The 7,189-nt window shown below is 53.1% G+C and overlaps 1 pseudogene; it reads right to left on the bottom strand.

The window, feature by feature from the left end:
• Nucleotides 1-6,801: 6,801 nt before the first annotated feature.
• LOC123391336 lies at nucleotides 6,802-6,918 on the bottom strand (annotated as a pseudogene).
• Nucleotides 6,919-7,189: the final 271 nt, after the last annotated feature.

Raw genomic sequence — 7,189 nt, 5'->3', positions numbered from 1 at the left:
TACAGGGCCCGCTCTCCTGCTTCGTAACCGTTTCCAGACCAGAAGTCCAACGGCTCCTGCTCTTCTCCCCGGGCAGCGTGCCGCACCTTCCACAGATATGCTCCTGGGGAGCGCAGTGCAAAACGTGTCCCTTTCCTTAAGGCTCTTTCCACAGGCGCAAGCGCGCTTCTCTCTCAGGCAGAGGGGATGCCGAGGCCTAGAGGATTTCGCTCCATGCGGGTTTATTACACAGGGCTGAGAAGACCAGCTCAGGCAACAGGAGAATACCTCAGCTCCGACTCTGATTTCCCATAGAATGCTGTGCTTTCCCAGAGAGGATGCCAGGGCAAAGAGGCTTTCGCTCTATGCGGGATTCTCCCTTGGTGCTGCGAATACTAGGCAAAGGCAAGCAACAAGAGCAGCCCACAGAACCCTCTCTGATTTCCCAGCGACTGCTATGCTTTCGCTGCGGTTTTCAGCTTGGCATGAACGGCACTTCGCCACTGCATCCTCAGAAAGGCTTTGGGTGTTCACTCTGTCGCGGCAGGGAGGGAGAGCTGGTGTCTCTCAGGACTTGCTTTCCCGGGCTCCAAGTTCACGCCCGGGGTTCACCGTGCTATGCCGAACTCAGCTGACACAGTCACAACCCTGTAGCAGGGTGTGTGTCTTAGCATGGCACTCTATGCCTATTACCATCTCCTCGGGTAGGTAAGGCTTTGCCTTTTGCTCTGTCGCTCAGGCAGACTCGGGGTCTAGGCCAGTGCCTTCACCTCTGCCCTAGTCGTCCCCTCATGTCTCCTTAGCAGCCAGGCTTCCATCTCTCCGCACAGGGAGCTGGTGACACTTGTCTTGCCTCAGGCCTGCTGTTCAAGCCACGGCAGGCTATCCTGCTTCCCGTGCGTTTCCGGACCCCAAGGCCAATGGCTCCTTCTCTTCTCCGGGGGCGGCGTCCTGCGCCTTCCCCACACTTGGCTTCTCTCTCAGGCAGAGGGGATGGTAGGGCAAAGGGCATTTCTCTCCATGCGGGTATCTTCCACTGAGCTGCGGAGACTAGCTCAGGCAATAGCAGCAGCATCCCCAAACCCAACTCTGATGTCCCAAGGAACGCTGTGCTTTCCCAGGGGAGATGCCCAGGCAAAGAGGCTTTCTTTGTATGCGGGTTTCTCCGAACGCGAGACTGGACTCAGGCAAGCAACAGCATCCCGCAGAACATTTCTGAGCGAATACTGTGCTTTCACAGAGGCTTTGGATTGGAGCGTACAGCACCTCGCTGCTGCTTCCTCAGAAAGGCTTTGGGTGTTCACTGTGTCGCGGCAGGGAAGAAGAGCCGCGGGAGAGCTGGTGCCTCTTGGGCTTTGCTTTCCCGTGCTCCATTTTGGGGTACTGGGTTCACCCTGCCAGGCTGAACTAATCAGACACAGCCACAATTCTGCAGTAGCGTACGTAGCCTAGGATGACACTCTATGCACACTACCATCTCCCAGTGTAGGCATCGCTTGGCCTTTTACTCTGGCGCTCAGGCGGACTCGCGGACTATGCCAGTGCTTTCCCCACAGGAAAGGAGAGGTGACAGGATCCCTGCACATCGCCTGTCCACTGAAAAGGGAGCTTTGGGGGACTGTCCCCACTCCTTCCCCTAAACCCCGTGCCAACTCCAAGCTTCCACATCGTGGAGGAAGTCAGCATCTGCCTCCCTGTTATTTCAGGGAGCTGTTGCTGCGAGTTGAGCGTAGGCGCCTGGTGGCTAGAGCATGTATGCCCCAGGGACAGGTGGCCAAGGAGCTGCTGTCTCCTTGGGCCCAGAGGCTCAGGACAGGCATGCTTTCTACCCAGACTCCTTCCTAAGAGTGGAGCACGCACCCTGCCATACTCATCCCCTCCTGTCTACTTCGCAGCCAGGCTTCCGTCTCTCTGCACTGGGAGCCGGTGACACTTGTATTACCACCAGCCGCTGTGCCTGTCAGGGCCGGCTCTCCTGCTTCGTAACCGTTTCCAGACCAGAAGTCCAACGGCTCCTACTCTTCTCCCCAGGCAGCGTGCTGCACCTTCCACAGATATGCTCCTGGGGAGCGCAGTGCAAAACGTGCCCCTTTGCTTAAGGCTCTTTCCACAGGCGCAAGCGCGCTTCTCTCTCAGACAGAGCGGATGGGATGCCGAGGCATAGAGGATTTCGCTCCATGCGGGTTTATTACACAGGGCTGAGAAGACCAGCTCAGGCAACAGGAGAATCCCTCAGACCCGACTCTGATTTCCCAAAGAATGCTGTGCTTTCCCAGAGGGGATGCCTGGGCAAAGAGGCTTTTGCTCTATGCGGGATTCTCCCATAGTGCTACGAATACTAGGCTAAGGCAAGCAACAAAAGCAGCCCACAGAACCCTCTCTGATTTCCCAGCGACTGCTATGCTTTCGCAGAGGTTTTCAGCTTGGCACGAACGGCACTTCGCTGCTGCTTCCTCAGAAAGGCTTTGGGTGTTCACTCTGTCGCGGCAGGGAAGAAGATCCGCGGGAGAGCTGGTGTTTCTTGGGACTTGCTTTCCCGGGCTCCAGGTTCACGCCCGGGGTTCACCGTGCAATGCCGAACTCAGCTGACACAGTCACAACCCTGCAGCAGGGTGTGTCTTAGCATGACACTCTATGCCTATTACCATCTCCTGGGGTAGGAAAGGCTTTGGTTTTGCTCTGGCGCTCAGGCAGACTCGGGGTCTAGGCCAGTCCCTTCACCTCTGCCCTAGTCGTCCCCTTATGTCTCCTTTGCAGCCAGGCTTCCATCTCTCCACACAGGGAGCCGGTGACACTTGTCTTGCCCCCGGCTGCTGTTCGTGCCACGGCAGGCTATACTGCTTCCCGTGCGTTTCCGGACCCCAAGGCCAAGGGCTCCTTCTCTTCTCCGGGGGCGGCGTCCTGCGCCTTCCCCACACTTGCCTTCTCTCTCAGGCAGAGGGGATGCTAGAGCAAAGGGCATTTCGCTCAATGCGGGTATCTTGCACCGAGCTGCGGAGACTAGCTCAGGCAAGCAGCAGCAACATCCCCAAACCCAACTCTGATGTCCCAAGGAATGCTGTGCTTTCCCAGGTGAGATGCCCAGGCAAAGAGGCTTTCTTTGTATGCGGGTTTCTCCAACCGCGAGACTGGACTCAGTCAAGCCGCAGCATCCCGCAGAATATTTCTGAGCGAATGCGGTGCTTTCACAGAGGCTTTGGTTTGCAGCGAACAGCACTTCGCTGCTGCTTCCTCAGCAAGGCTTCAGGCGCGTCAGGGAAGAAGAGTTGCGGGAGAGCTGGTGTCTCTTGGGCCTTGCTTTCCCGGGCTCCATATTCGCGTCCTGGGTTCACCCTGCCAGGCCGAATTAAGTAGACACAGCTACAAAGCTGCAGTAGCGTGAGTAGCCTAGGATGGCACTCTATGCACACTACCACCTCCCAGTGTAGGCATCGCTTGGCCTTTTACCCTGGCGCTCAGGCGGACTCGCGGACTAGGCCAGTGCTTTCCCCACAGGAAAGGAGAGGTGACAGGATCCCTGCCCACCGCCTGTCCACTGAATAGGTAGCTTTGGGGGACTGTCCCCACTCCTTCCTCTTAAACCCCGTGCCAACTCCAAGCTTCCACATCGTGGAGGAAGTCAGCATCTGACTCCCTGTTATTTCAGGGAGCTGTTGCTGCGAGTTCAGCATAGGCGCCTGGTGGCTAGAGCATGTATGCCCCAGGGACAGGTGGCCAAGGAGCTGCTGTCTCCTTGGGCCCAGAGGCTCAGACAGGCATGCTTTCTACCCAGACTCCTTCCTAAGAGTGGAGCACGCGCCCTGCCATACTCATCCTCTCCTGTCTACTTCGCAGCCAGGCTTTCGTCTCTCTGCACTGGGAGCCGGCGAAACTTGTATTATCACCAGCCGATGTGCCTGTCAGTGCTGTCTCTCCTGCTTCGTAACCGTTTCCAGACCGGAACGCCAACGGCTCCTGCTTTTCTCCCCGGGCAGCGTGCCGCACCTTCCACAGATATGCTCCTGTGGAGCGCAGTGTAAAACGTGTCCCTTTCCTTAAGGCTCTTTCCACAGGCACAAGGGCGCTTCTCTCTCAGGCAGAGGGGATGCCGAGGCAAAGAGGATTTCGCTCCATGCGGGTTTATTACACAGGGCTGAGAAGACCAGCTCAGGCAACAGGAGAATCCCTCAGACCCGACTTTGATTCCCAAAGAATGCTGTGCTTTCCCAGAGGGGATGCCTGGGCAAAGAGGCTTTCGCTCTATGCGGGATTCTCCCATAGTGCTGCGAATACTAGGCTAAGGCAAGCAACAAAAGCAGCCCACAGAACCGAATCTGATTTCCCAGGAACTGCTATGCTTTCGCAGAGGTTTTCAGCTTTGCAAGAACAGCACTTGGCTGCTGCTTCCTCAGAAAGGCTTTGGGTGTTCACTGTGTCGCGGCAGGGAAGAAGAGCCGCGGGAGAGCTGGTGCCTCTTGGGCTTTGCTTTCCCGGGCTCCAAGTTTCGGTACTGGGTTCACCCTGCCAGACCGAACTAAGCAGACACAGCCACAATTCTGCAGTAGCGTGCGTAGCCTAGGATGACACTCTATGCACACTATCATCTCCCAGTGTAGGCATCGCTGGGCCTTTTACTCTGGCGCTCAGGCGGACTCGTGGACTAGGCCAGTGCTTTCCCCACAGGAAAGGAGAGGTGACAGGATCCCTGCACCCTGCCTGTCCACTGAATAGGGAGCTTTGGGGGACTGTCCCCACTCCTTCCCCTTAAACCCCGTGCCAACTCCAAGCTTCCACATCGTGGAGGAAGTCAGCATCTGACTCCCTGTTATTTCAGGGAGCTGTTGCTGCGAGTTCAGCATAGGCGCCTGGTGGCTAGAGCTTGTATGACCCAGGGACAGTTGGCCAAGGAGCTGCTGTCTCCTTGGGCCCAGAGGCTCAGGACAGGCATGCTTTCTACCCAGACTCCTTCCTAAGAGTGGAGCACACGCCCTGCCATACTCATCCCCTCCTGTCTACTTCGCAGCCAGGCTTCCGACTCTCTGCACTGGGAGCCGGTGACACTTCTATTACCACCAGCCGCTGTGCCTGTCAGGGCCGGCTCTCCTGCTTCGTAACCGTTTCCAGACCAGAAGTCCAACGGCTCCTGCTCTTCTCCCCGGGCAGCTTGCCACACCTTCCACAGATATGCTCCTGGGGAGCGCAGTGCAAAACGTGTCCCTTTCCTTAAGGCTCTTTCCACAGGCGCAAGCGCGCTTCTCTCTCAGGCAGAGGGGATGCCGAGGCCTAGAGGATTTCGCTCCATGCGGGTTTATTACACAGGGCTGAGAAGACCAGCTCAGGCAACAGGACAATCCCTCAGCCCCAACTCTGATTTCCCAAAGAATGCTGTGCTTTCCGAGAGGGGATGCCTGGGCAAAGAGGCTTTCGCTCTATGCGGGATTCTCCCAAAGTGCTGTGAATACTAAGCTAAGGCAAGCAACAAGAGCAGCCCACAGAACCGACTCTGATTTCCCAGCGACTGATATGCTTTCACAGAGGTTTTCAGCTTGGCACGAACGGCACTTCGCCGCTGCTTCCTCAGAAAGGCTTTGGGTGTTCACTATGTCGCGGCAGGGAAGAAGAGACGAGGAGAGCTGGTATCTCTCGGGACTTGCTTTCCCGGTCTCCAAGTTCACGCCCGGGGTTCACCGTGCTATGCCGAACTCAGCTGACACAGTCACAACCCTGCAGCAGGGTGTGTGTCTTAGCATGGCACTCTATGCCTATTACCATCTCCTGCGGTAGGTAAGGCTTTGCCTTTTGCTCTGGCGCTCAGGCAGACTCGGGGTCTAGGCCAGTGCCTTCACTTCTGCCCTCGTCGTCCTCTCATGTCTCCTTAGCAGCCAGGCTTCCATCTCTCCGCACAGGGAGCCGGTGACACTTGTCTTGCCACCGGCCTGCTGTTCGTGCCACGGCAGGCTATCCTGCTTCCCGTGCGTTTCCGGACCCCAAGGCCAATGGCTCCTTCTGTTCTCTGGGGAGGTGTGCTGGAAAGAACCTAAATGTCCTTCAACAGATGAATCAATAAATAAGATGTGGTATATATGTACAATGGGATACTATGCAGCCATCAAAAGAAATGAAATCATGCTATTTGTGATGACGTGGATGGAACTAGAGGGTATTATGCTTGGCGAAATAAATCAATCTGAGAAAGACAACTATCATATGATCTCCCTGATATGATAAAGTGGAGATGCAACATAGGCGGTTTTGGGCGTACGAAAAGAAAAATAAAAGAAGATGGGATTGGGAGGGAGACAAACCATAAAAGACTGAATCTCAAAAAACAGACTGAGGGTTGCTGGGGGGAGGTGTGTTGGGAGAGGATGGTGGGGGTATGGACATTGGGGAGGGCAGGTGCTATGGTGAGTGATGGTGAGTGCTGTGAAATGTGTAAACCTGGTGATTCACAGACCTGCACCCCTAGGGATAAAAACACATTATACGTTTATAAAAATTTTTAAAAATAATTTAAAAAATCCATTAAAGAAAAAACACATATTGCAAGCCTAGAGCTAATCTCATATTCAATCAAAAAAGTTTGAATGTTTTCCCCTTAAAGATCAGAAAAAAGACAATTGTGTCCACTTTCACTACTCTCATTTGACATAGTACTGGATGTCCTAGCCAGAGAAACAAGGAACACAAAGAAATAAAAGACTCCCCAAAAAAAAGGAAGTAAAATTTTCTTTTTTTGGATAACATGAACTTACATGTAAAAAAATCCTAAAAACTTCACAAAAAATTTTGAATAAACAAATTTAATAAAGCTGCCAAATACAAGATCAATATATAAAAGACAAGAATTTTGTTTTGTTTCTTTTTTTAAATAGTTTTTCATGTTATCCTTGCTCAGTGATCACGTTAATCTTCTCTGCATCATTCCAATTTTACTATATGTGCTGCCAAAGTAAGCACAAGACAGGAGCATTTTAACACTCTAATGATGAACTATCTGAAAAAATAAAGAGAACAATCTAATTCACAATAGCATCAAAAATAATGAAATACTTAGGAAAAGATTTAACTAAGAAGATGAAAGATCTGTACCCCATAAACTATGACATTGATAAAGAAATTGAAGGAGACATAAATGGAAAGATAGCTCATATTTATGAATGGTAAGAATTAACATTGTTAAAATGTCCATACTACCAAAAACCATCTGTAAATTAAATTCCTATCAAAA

Source organism: Mustela putorius, unplaced genomic scaffold (assembly GCF_011764305.1).
Source record: "Mustela putorius furo isolate JIRA1106 unplaced genomic scaffold, ASM1176430v1.1 tig00000198_pilon_pilon_pilon, whole genome shotgun sequence".
NCBI lineage: Eukaryota > Metazoa > Chordata > Mammalia > Carnivora > Mustelidae > Mustela > Mustela putorius.
Note: the sequence above shows the minus strand (reverse complement) of the source record. Positions and strands in the feature narration are given on the sequence as shown.